Source organism: Haliotis cracherodii, unplaced genomic scaffold, assembly GCF_022045235.1.
Source record: "Haliotis cracherodii isolate W230 unplaced genomic scaffold, xgHalCrac1.p SCAF_9, whole genome shotgun sequence".
NCBI lineage: Eukaryota > Metazoa > Mollusca > Gastropoda > Lepetellida > Haliotidae > Haliotis > Haliotis cracherodii.
Genome location: NW_027266343.1, coordinates 55685023 through 55697204, shown reverse-complemented (window position 1 = coordinate 55697204; position 12182 = coordinate 55685023). Strand labels below are relative to the sequence as shown.

At 38.1% G+C, this 12182-nt stretch overlaps 1 protein-coding gene across 2 annotated transcripts in view; it reads right to left on the bottom strand.

Moving 5' to 3' along the window:
• The window catches only part of LOC139452193 (protein FAM53A-like), an 81646-nt gene that overhangs the window by 49702 nt on the left and 19762 nt on the right, over positions 1-12182 (bottom strand). Inside the window, exon 1 of one of the 2 annotated variants that reach the window (XM_071233566.1) lies at positions 8609-8695. The exons of the other annotated variant lie outside the window; for it this stretch is intronic. The gene's annotated coding sequence lies outside the window, so the exon portion shown is untranslated. Of the gene's footprint in view, positions 1-8608; positions 8696-12182 lie in introns of those variants that run through there. 2 annotated transcript variants of the gene reach the window in all.

The following is a 12182-nucleotide window of genomic DNA, read 5'->3' as shown; positions in this document are numbered from 1 at the left end:
GAAACAGTCACCTGCAACAAAATGTTCGCAGAATTTTAGATCTCTGAACTGCCAATTGAAATCCTGAGGCAAATCTTGGAGCTACACGCTGGGGAGACCAGGAATCTTATATCAGCAGACATTACACATTGATTATTTAGTATCTTAGGTATGATAGTTTCTGCAATCTATAAGATCCTCTGCCCTGGCTAGAACATCAATATCACAACAAGCAAATCGTCAGTGGATCAGCTGAAAATAAACAAGGGACTGACCCACCAAAATCTGCATTTTGACAACAAATAACGAACACAGCACAGCACAGCACAGCACAGCACAGCACAGCACAGCACAGGATCATGCACATGATCATTAAGAATTGTTTGTTTGTTTATTGTTTAACGCCGCACTCAGCAATATTGCAGCTGTATGATGGCGGTCTGTACTTAATAGAGTCTGGACCAGACAATCCAGCCTGAACACCTGATCCTGTTAGTCGCCTCTTATGACAAGCACAGTCGCCATTTGCAGCAAGCATGGGTTGCTGAACACCTATTCTACCCGGATCTTCACGGGTCATTAAGAATTGAGTCACGTTCAGTTATAACAGCAACCTCATTGCAGCAATCAATGTCGGTCTCATATACAGAGAACCATTCCAACAATTAGCCATTTCCACTTGTTCACATCATATCTTTATTCCACTCCTGTATTTTCACCTTTTCAACTGAATTGTGGTAGAGTTCTCCAAATGTCAAAAACAGATCTTACTCAAAAAAATCATTTTAATGGTCAGTAAAATTCCCAGGGTTCCCTTTGATTATTTCTCCGTCCTTCAGGACATGCACATTTTTTATCTTTTTAATAAAATTTTATCAGGGCCAAACCACATTTGGTGGGTGTGTTTTCCAGGGACATTAACTCAAAAACAACATAAGCCCACAGGACTATTGAAATTGTTTTTGGCTAGCCATACAAAAGGTTAATAGTCTAAAATTAAATTTCTTACCTCAAAGAATTAACAGGTGTCAGTGTATGACAGTTTTGACAATGGATCTTGAACAGCACATGTGATAACACTTACAGGTCCTCCAGGCGAGTAGAATTATAATCTTGGCCAGAGGTAATTTCTACTAGCCTTGGGCCTACGGGTGAGCGTTTATTTCTATCCCTGTTTTCTTTTACCTTCTGGAATGCGATATGTAATGCCACATTTTAGAAGAAAACAGATCTTAAAAAATCTTTTATCTCCAGAAGTATTTGGCTTTTAAATGGTTGCTAGTGCTGCAATTTTTTTTTCATTCAATATTTCATGTTTTTGTTATCAGTTTTGTTTCTGTGTATTATATGAATCTAAGAATGTGTTTTTCATGAGTATCTTAACTTATATGTGCTGGCTTCTTGAATCACTTATACTGCATTTATAACAGCATGAGACATTATAAAAATGAATATTTTAATGTTTAATTTATTTCTTTTCCACCTGCTTTTCAGTGGGGGCAGCAGGCCAGGGAAATAAAAAATCAAAAATGTGTGGCCTAATGTAATGAAGACATCATTTTAAAAAAATTCAGCATATATGTCTACTCTCAATTAATCTGACAGTATATCTAAAAACTCCAATTATTACATAAACAGTTGTAAATGTCTGAAAATTGGACTTTGCAGAAAGTGAGTCCACATAATTGATGCCATTTTCTCTGTAATAAATAATAATTGAAGTTGGCGATTTGTATGTTTGTGTTCCAAAAACACTATAGTTCCAAAAAATAAGAAGATGAAATGTGATTTTCCCCCCAAAAGGTTCCTTTATCTCATGGTTGGTCACATATCTTATTGACATTTGCACTTTCACAAGTAAAGAGAATACCCTTGTGGGTAATAGATTATTGTCGATGTGACATTAATTCTGTAAAAATATAAACTACTGGGAATTTTGGTTCTGACCCTATAACTAGAACCAGTGTCTACTGCTGAATTGTGCATCGGTTCCCTGCAATATGACCCACAAAATATACTCAAAATGTAGGGAATCATGAAATATAAATGTTTTGATCGGGTATGAGAAGAAAGATCAGCTTTGAAAACAGACTGCCAGAGATAGAATGGTTTTGGAACCAAAACCTTACGCCCCACTTCATCCAAAATATCATACGTGGGCCATGCAATTCCTCTGTTGAGTAGGGATCATTCCTGATTTTTACATTTCAGTGTATGGTCGTCAAATTGCTAAGATCCCTAGATTTATATGAAGGACCGCAGGATCCAAATTAAATTCAAACACTGCTTTCCCATTTCAATACCATGCTACCCGTGAAGATCCGGGGTAGAATAGGTCTTGATGTCAACCACTGGATTGTCTGGTTCTGATTCGATTATTAACAGACTGTCGTCATATAGCTGGAATATTGCTGAGTGTGGCGTTAAACAAACAAACAAGCAAACAAGTACAACATGACCAGCACACAGTCTATTGATCACCAAACAGAGTTACAACTCAGGATACACAAAGCCAACTCGCCAAGTCTCAGTCAGCTAGATTCAGAGCATGACCACAGGCTGAGATGCACCACAGTCTGACGTCTGCTATATATACTGCTTGTGAAACACCCCACAACATAATGCCAGCTAGCAGTTGTAGAAAGGAAACCCACCAACTTGAGTCTATTCCATTCAAAGTCGCACCTACAATATGTCAACACAAAATACCTTGTTACAACATATACACTCGAGCGAGAAGAAGGAAAAGCATATCAAACATTTCACAAATACTACGACCGTGACACAGGTGGCAAAGGGTTTGAATCAATTTTCTTCAAGTACAGTGAATATAAGTTTTTTAATAGTGGTGTAACGATACAGTGATACAGTATTGTATACCAATATGAGGACACGATACAATTCATCGATTTACGAGCCTTGTATCATGATACATATGATACATTCATTGCAAGTTATATAGTTGAAAAAACATTTGGATAATAACAGAAACTGTTCGACCGCCAGCTTACGCAGATTATCTCATATTTCATGGTTGGACATGAATGAGTGAATGAGTGAGTACGCAGCTTTTTACAATATTTCAGCAATATCACAGCAGGGAACACCAGAAATGGGCTTCACACATTATACCCATGTTGGGAATTGAACCCGGGTCTTCGGCATGATGAGCGAACGCTTTAACCACTAGGCTACCCGACCGCCCCTGGTTGGACTTTCACAGCAAACATTCACATCGCCCTCTAGCCAATATATCTGGCCAACAATATCCCATCTTTGATCTCTGAAATTTAATTACAAATGTTTCAGGGTTGTGATTCACCTGCAAAAAGAAAGAAAAAGAATGGTATCGCACCCAAAATATCGGGATACATAGCGTATCGTGACCCCATCATATGATTACTCCTTTAGTTTTTCATCTGTTTGTTTGTTTGTTTGTTATTTAACGCCGCTCGATCAATGTAAACTTAAGGACCTCCCAATTCTTTCAAATTACTATAGGCAAGCCATGACAGATTAACTCTAGTAATATGAAAGAATCAGGTATGGTTAATTAATCTGTTATGGAACATAATGAAAGAACAGAGTGGTCCCTTACTTCTTTTGAGCAGTATAATCAAGCTGAAGCAGTAGGGATAAACAATCCTACTACCACCTGAACAGGGTACAAACCTTCTTAACAAATGAATGTATGTTTATTTGATGTTAGCGCAGCACTCAACAATATTCCAGCTACACGACAGTGGAATGTAAATATTCGAGTCTGGACCAGACAATCCAGTTACTGGTATCGTAAACAAGGAATCATGTTGTCTGGGTACGATGACACACAATCAACCAAGACACCAAGTCTGACCACCCAATGCATATGGTCGCCTCTTACAACAAGAATAGGTTGGTGGGGACCTATTCTAACCCCAACTCCCCATAAAGGCAACTAATTAAAACTCAAAACAAGTACGATCTATCTCCAAGATGGTTGCAGATTTCCTGCGGTCATGGAAGAATTTCCTACATCAGATATATCCTGACAGAATTCAACTGTTGTTTTACAAAAAATGTTGATCTAAACTTAATCAATAAAACAGGAAATCTAATTAGTCTAATTATCTGTAATTTCCCAAACAGGTAAAATCGATCAACGTCAGTTAAAGGCTAATCGTTCAAATCCTTGTTAGTCAAAAGCCTCTTCAATAATACATGGAGACTATATTCTGGGCAGGTCTTCACACAATACTTCTCATGCTGCTTAAAGCAATTATCACAAGAAAGTCTTAATTACACAACATGTTCACTGAACATGAACGTCCCTTCATCATGCTAATAGCTCATTTCGTTTACAAAATCTTCACCCATAACTTCTTAATTTCCAGAAGATATTTTCCAATGAGGCATTGTAATATTTAATTCTGATGATCATTATTTGCCTTATCAGAGCTGCAAATTGGTTTACAAACATAGTCATCTAATAGATAAGTCTGTCTCTGAAATACAAAGCAGCTGCACTCAAATTGTTAAAACCCTAACGTAAGAACCGGCAATGCCTTATCAGTAATATCTGGATAAAATAGGAGTCATTTTCAGTCATTTTACTTATTTGTCAGTAATTACCCTACGACTGGGTAAATAGCTGAATCTTCCATTTTGGCCATTTTTCTCGATCACCGTCTGTATTTTGGCATTTTTTCTATCACCACCCACCACTGCGAGCGATATCATCGCTATAGTACTGAGCACGCTTGTCAAGACGCATTTACATTTGGAATAGTGTTTACATATTTTCACATACTCGCCAAACTGTTATTGTTTGTTTGTTTGTTTGTTGTTGAACGCCGCACTAAGCAATATTCCAGCTTTATGACGGCGGTTTGTAAAATAATCGAGTCTGGACCAGACAATCCAGTGATTAACAGCATGAGCATCGATCAACGCAATTGGGATCGATGACATGTATCAACCAAGTCAGCGAGCCTGACCACCTGATCCAATTAGTTGCCTTTTACGACAAGCATAGTCGCTTAAAACTGTTATTGACACAGATTAGAAACGACCAAATAATTCTGAATTAAATATTAATTACGAGCTCCCTGCAGTATACTTCCGGATAGAATGTCATGTTAATCTTGAGAGCAAATTACAGGTAATGAGATGAGTAAAATACAAAATGTACTCTGATTTTTTTAACAAATTGATAGCTATATTATTTCCATAATAGTTGAATTTAGCCTCATAATAGATAAAAAATATCCTGATTATGGCGAAATCATAACAGTACGTACATCTGTCATGGGGACCCAAAATTTTCTGAATAAACTGAGAGAGTAAGTGAGTGAGTATTGTTTTACGCAACTTTTAGCAATATTCCAGGAGCATCACCGTGGGGGACACACATTGTACCCATGTGGAGAATCGAACCCAGGTCTTCGGCATGATGAGCAAATGCTTTAACCACAAGGCTACCCCACCATCCCCTAATAAACGGAAACATTGATTACCGAGTGTGGCTTCAAACAAGAAACACACACGTTTTTTTCAATTTAATGCATAATGAAGGGGAAGCAATGTCACCAGAACCAAGCATTTGTTATTTCGGTCTTACATTTCTTTCATAGCTAGTGTGATGATGCCATGCTCGACGCAGGATAAGCCAGGACCCCATATCAATAAGCCATGCTCTACACAGGATAAGCCAAGACCCATATCAATAAGCCATGATCGACACAAGATAAGCCAAGACCCTATATCAATGAACTAGTACTTGACAAATGAACCATGACCTACATTTGTATTAATACCAAGTCATGAATATTAGCTTAGGCTATGCTTAAAATATCATTTCTCCTCGGTTGTCTACACAATTTCAGACAAGTCAATATACATACAGGAATTATTCATTACTTATTACTGTAATGATGAGTAAGGGTTTGCCTCAGTGTAGCTGATCGATCATTGACAACCACAAATTGGCACTGGTGAGTTGACTTGATCATGTTGATGGTACACGATATGTCACATCATGAATACTCTGAGAGTGATGTCACATCATGAATACAGTGAGTGAGTGATATGTCACATCATAAATACTGTGAGAGTGATGTCACATCATCAACACAGTAAGTGAGTGATATGTCACATCATGAATACTGTGAGAGTGATGTCACATCATGAACACAGTGAGTGTGTGATATGTCACATCATAAATACAGTGAGTGAGTGATATGTCACATCATAAATACTGTGAGAGTGATGTCACATCATCAACAGTGAGTGAGTGATATGTCACATCATGAATAATTTGAGAGTGATGTCACATCATGAACACAGTGAGTGTGTGATATGTCACATCATAAATACAGTGAGTGAGTGATATGTCTCATCATAATTACTGTGAGAGTGATGTCACATCATCAACACAGTGAGTGAGTGATATGTCACATCATGAATACTGTGAGAGTGATATGTCACATCATGAATTCTGTGAGTGAGTGATATGTCACATCATGAATACAGTGAGTGAGTGATATGTCACATCATGAATACTGTGAGTGAGTGATGTCACATCATGAATACAGTGAGTGAGTGATATGTCACATCATGAATACAGTGAGTGAGTGATATGTCACATCATGAATAATTTGAGAGTGATATGTCACATCATCAACACAGTGAGTGTGATATGTCACATCATCAACACAGTGAGTGAGTGATATGTCACATCATGAATACTGTGAGAGTGATATGTCACATCATGAATTCTGTGAATGAGTGATATGTCACATCATGAATACAGTGAGTGAGTGATATGTCACATCATGAATACTGTGAGAGTGATGTCACATCATCAACACAGTGAGGAGTGATATGTCACATCATGAATACTGTGAGAGTGATAAGTCACATCATGAATTCTGTGAGTGAGTGATATGTCACATCATGAATACAGTGAGTGAGTGATATGTCACATCATGAATACAGTGAGTGAGTGATATGTCACATCATGAATAATTTGAGAGTGATGTCACATCATCAACACAGTGAGTGTGATATGTCACATCATCAACACAGTGAGTGAGTGATATGTCACATCATGAATACTGTGAGAGTGATATGTCACATCATGAATTCTGTGAGTGAGTGATATGTCACATCATTAACACAGTGAGTGAGTGATATGTCACATCATGAATACAGTGAGTGAGTGATATGTCACATCATGAATTCTGTGAGTGAGTGATATGTCTCATCATCAATACTGTGAGTGAGTGATATGTCTCATCATGAATACTGTGAGAGTGATATGTCACATCATGAATTCTGTGAGTGAGTGATATGTCACATCATGAATTCAGTGAGTGAGTGATATGTCACATCAATACTGTGAGGAGTGATATGTCACATCATCAATACTGTGAGAGTGATGTCACATCATGAATACTGTGAGAGTGATGTCACATCATGAATACTGTGAGAGTGATATGTCACATCATGAATACAGTGAGTGAGTGATATGTCACATCATGAATACAGTGAGTGAGTGATATGTCTCATCATCAATACTGTGAGAAGTGATATGTCACATCATGAATACTGTGAGTGAGTGATATGTCACATCATGAATACAGTGAGTGAGTGATATGTCACATCATGAATACAGTGAGTGAGTGATATGTCTCATCATCAATACAGTGAGGAGTGATATGTCACATCATGAATACTGTGAGAGTGATATGTCACATCATGAATACAGTGAGTGAGTGATATGTCTCATCATCAATACAGTGAGTGAGTGATATGTCACATCATCAATACAGTGAGTGAGTGAGTTTTTAAACCGCTTTTAGCAATATTCATGTCACATGGGTGACACACATGAACCCATTTCAGGAATCAAACCCTGGCCTTCGGAATGACAAACTGACACTTTAACCACAAGGCTACCCAACCGTCCCAATCATGAATACAAATCTTAGACGAAAAAGAAAACACTTAGCATAAAAGTCACAAACCTGCATGACAACAACATTACATCCTTGAAGTGTCTGAAACCAATAATAAAGGTCTAAGGATCCACAAACCTGCATGACAACAACATTACATCCTTGAAGTGTCTGAAACCAATAATAAAGGTCTAAGGATCCACAAACCTGCATGACAACAACATTACATCCTTGAAGTGTCTGAAACCAATAATAAAGGTCTAAGGATCCACAAACCTGCATGACAACAACATTACATCCTTGAAGTGTCTGAAACCAATAATAAAGGTCTAAGGATCCTTGTAATAACCTTGTCAGGGTTCAAACTCAGAATCTAATAAAATGTAGGAAGGGCTAGTGACATTTCCTTGTGGACTACCACTCTTACACTAGCTAGACGAAAACCATATGAGATGACTTTTACAGACTGGGGTAAATAACAATTCATTTCTAAACCTGCGTAAATGTTAAATTATATAATAAAAATGAAATTTGAAGGAGTCGATACTGAAAGACAAGCAGAAAACAAACACCTCTGACTATAACGCCTTGACAACAGAAACCCACATCAGTCATGGTAATGTGAAACATATAAATTAATGACATACCACAAATGACCACTCGGGAGTGGATCTGGTGTATGATTTACTTACTGTTAAACACTGGTAGTGAACTCCTGGTCTGTCAGCTCGCCCCATGTGTGGGCCGCATGCACACAGCCTGCCTGCCTGCAGTACAGGGTGCTGTGTATGCAACTTGTCAGTGGCCCAACAAACCTGTTACCTATAGTCAGTATCACAAATGCCGGAGCACCAGGTTCCCACTCACCTAGTGTCACACAGCAGACATTGCCAAAACACTTATAGTCCTTATCACAAATGTTCATGTGCACAGGGTTTGAAAGGGCTTCTTGTGATAACCCCAATGTTAAACATTTGGGGTCCTACCCTCAAGGACCCCAGCTTACCCTTAATTTGGAACAGTGTGTGGATGTGAGCGTGAGTGTGAGTTACTGTGTGTGTGTGTGTGTGTGTGTGTGTGTGTGTGTGTGTGTGTGTGTATGTGTGTGTCTCACTGTGTATGTGACTTTGTGACTCACTGTGTCTGTGTGACTCTCTGTGTGTCTGTGTGCCTTAGAATGTGTGTGTGTGTTAGTGTGTGCCTTACTCTGTTTGTGTTTGTGTGTGTGTGCGTGTGTGTGTGTGCGTGTCTCACTGTGTCTGTGTGTCTCACTGTGTCTGTGTGTCTGACTGTGTATGTGTGTGACTCACTGTGTGTGTGTGTGTGACAGTGTGTGTGTCTGTGGGCTACTTGATCATGTAAATACAAAGTATGGTCTTTTCTTGGTAGTTTCTGTTGTCAGTTCAGTGCTGTTAATATTTTATGTTTCAGTACAGAGCTGTAGAATAATACAATGTTTCAAGTTAGATCTGTGTATATTATACAATGTTTTAGTACAGAGCTGTGGAATAATACAATGTTTCAAGTTAGATCTGTGTATAATATACAATGTTTCAGTATAGAGCTGTGTACAAAATACAATGTTTCAGTACAGAGCTGTGTATAAAATACAATGTTTCAGTACAGTGCTATGAATGTTATACAATGTTTCAGTACAGTGCTGTGTACATAATACAATGTTTCAGTACAGAGCTGTGTATATCATACCATGTTTCAGTATAAAGCTGTATATATTATACCATGTTTCAGTTTACAGCTGTGTATGTTATACAATGTTTCAGTACATAGCTGTGTATGTGTATACTATACAATGTTTCAGCATGGAGCTGTGTATATCATACAGTGTTTCAGAAAAGAACTGTATATTATACAGTGTATCAGAATAAAGCTGTGTATATTACACCATGTTTCAGTACAGAGCTGAGTATATTATTATTATACAATGTACAGATTAACAGCGTAAGAAACATTTGGGATTTTATCAATCATCACAGACTAAAATTAATTTGTTCCAAATGATCAATCATCGGTCATAATTGGTTGCTATTTGTCTAAATTTTCCAGTTATTGTATACCAAGGAACCTGTTAAAAAAATCAATTCAAAATTTTAATAATAATATTCCAGTTGTACTCCATCGATAAAAATACTTGGTTGTTTTCATATTGATGTTGCACACCGAATTATTTACATCAAGGCTGGTTATTCTCTTGCATTGACAATTTATATTCAGATAAAAGAGGAACAATTTAAATACAATTTTTTATCTCAAATGGCATTTTTCTTCCCAATCTTAGCATTTACGTAAGGTAGCTGATCAATCATCGATTATTGCTGACCTTCAGAACATCCATCAATATAACGGACACTGAAGGACGTGATGGACATAACTCTGCATTAATGTGTTCCACAACATTTAATATCAGCTGTACTATTCATGGAAATTGTAAACAGGTCCCTTGATAACAAATTCATTAGTTTAAGTACTATGTGGCCTTGTTAAGACATGAAAAGGCTGGACAAACATCTGATGCCACCCATCAATACAGGCACCGTGAATATGACAACTACCGATCCACCCTTCACAGATCACGTGACCAGTTGTTTCGTATCAACGATCAACGATCAACGATCAACGATATCAGACAGCAGGGTTCAAAATTATGGCGGCCCTAGAATCCATGTGGTTTGATGCTGTAGCAGAATGAGAAACTAAATTTGTTTTTTCACTTATCCCGAAAAATGATCTACTTAAGTGGACCTCCACAAAGACTATTATAAGTCCTTCATGAATTTTCCTTGTCTTGGTCAAGTGGACTAACATTTAAAAAAAAATTTCATGCATGTGCCAAGTTTGGTTGAAACATTGTACAGTTTTAACTTATGGTCCAGGAATGAACCCTGCCTCATTTGAGACTCAGCTGAAGTTGTTAGTGGGGGGAAACACATAATAGGTGTGACATCATTATCACATTACGGTAAATAAGTATGACGCCATGATTGTCACATTACGGTAAATATGTGCAATGAAATAAATGTCAAATTACGGTTAATATGTACAACATCATGACTGTCATATTACAGTAAATAATGCATCACTACATTTATCATAATGGTACATAATCTGCGACATGATTGTCATAAGATGCAGCTTGCGAAGATATTCCTTTATGACACAGCTTCATTTCAGATCAAATTGAAAATGGTGCAAATAAAGGTTAGCATGGGTTGGGCTGCTTGATATTCCCTCCATTTGGAAGTACATAATCGCAGCTGGTATTGTGCAAGATACTATCTCCCCGAACACTTTACTAACCAGTGGAGATAATAATGCAATAGATACGGTTTGTAAACAATAGTGTGTGGCATGGTTGAAACTGGATACAGACTTATTGCTTATGTCACTTGACACAAGGCGATTACTACACTTATCACATGCACAATCAACCAGCACCAGCCACGACCGCCAACATTCCAACAGTCAAGCCCCGTAGGTCAAGTTTGGCGTGGACGGCTGTATTTGCAATTTTAATAAGTCGGAGAATAAACAACTGAAGTGCATCGCAATCGCTATTGTTTGCAAATCTCAACTGATATGGCGAGGGGTCTGGATTGTGCCATGGGCATAACTTGGGATGATAATAGGTGAAGGTAACGGCAGATAGTGGTGTAGCCAGCTCCGATTGGTAGGATGGTGACAAAAGCAGGCTCACATTGGGAAAATTGGAATTAACGCTGCTTTAAATTGTATTTCAGTTACCTCAGCCCATAATTTATCCCTTTCATGAAACCACAAGTACATGCATAGTGCATACAGAACACTATCAGGTTCAATCAATGGATGTCAACCAAAAGCGGATCCTTTCAGCCAAGGGAGAAAACTCTGCAAAGCAACTTTCAGTGCCTTGGACTATGGTCCAGCTACGACCCCAGCAATCTATCACATGATAGCAGGGTGAGTAGGTGTTGATGCCCTATCTTTGTTGCCGTTCCACAAGAAAGAAAACCATAGCACACAAAGCTCCACAGAACTGCGTCCTAGTTCAAATGAGATGAAGAAGACTGTAATGGAGGCACCATAAATCAATAAAAGAAAGTATGAATTCACAAAAATTCAGCCAAACCCTTACCAAATCCAACAAAGTTACCAATCCAAGAAGTAACCCAACTCCCAAGTTAGCGGCGCCGTCAAGGCAACCGCCCCTATGCTATAATACAAATGGCCAATCACCTAGTGCCTGGAGTGAGTGAGTGAGTGAGTTGGGTT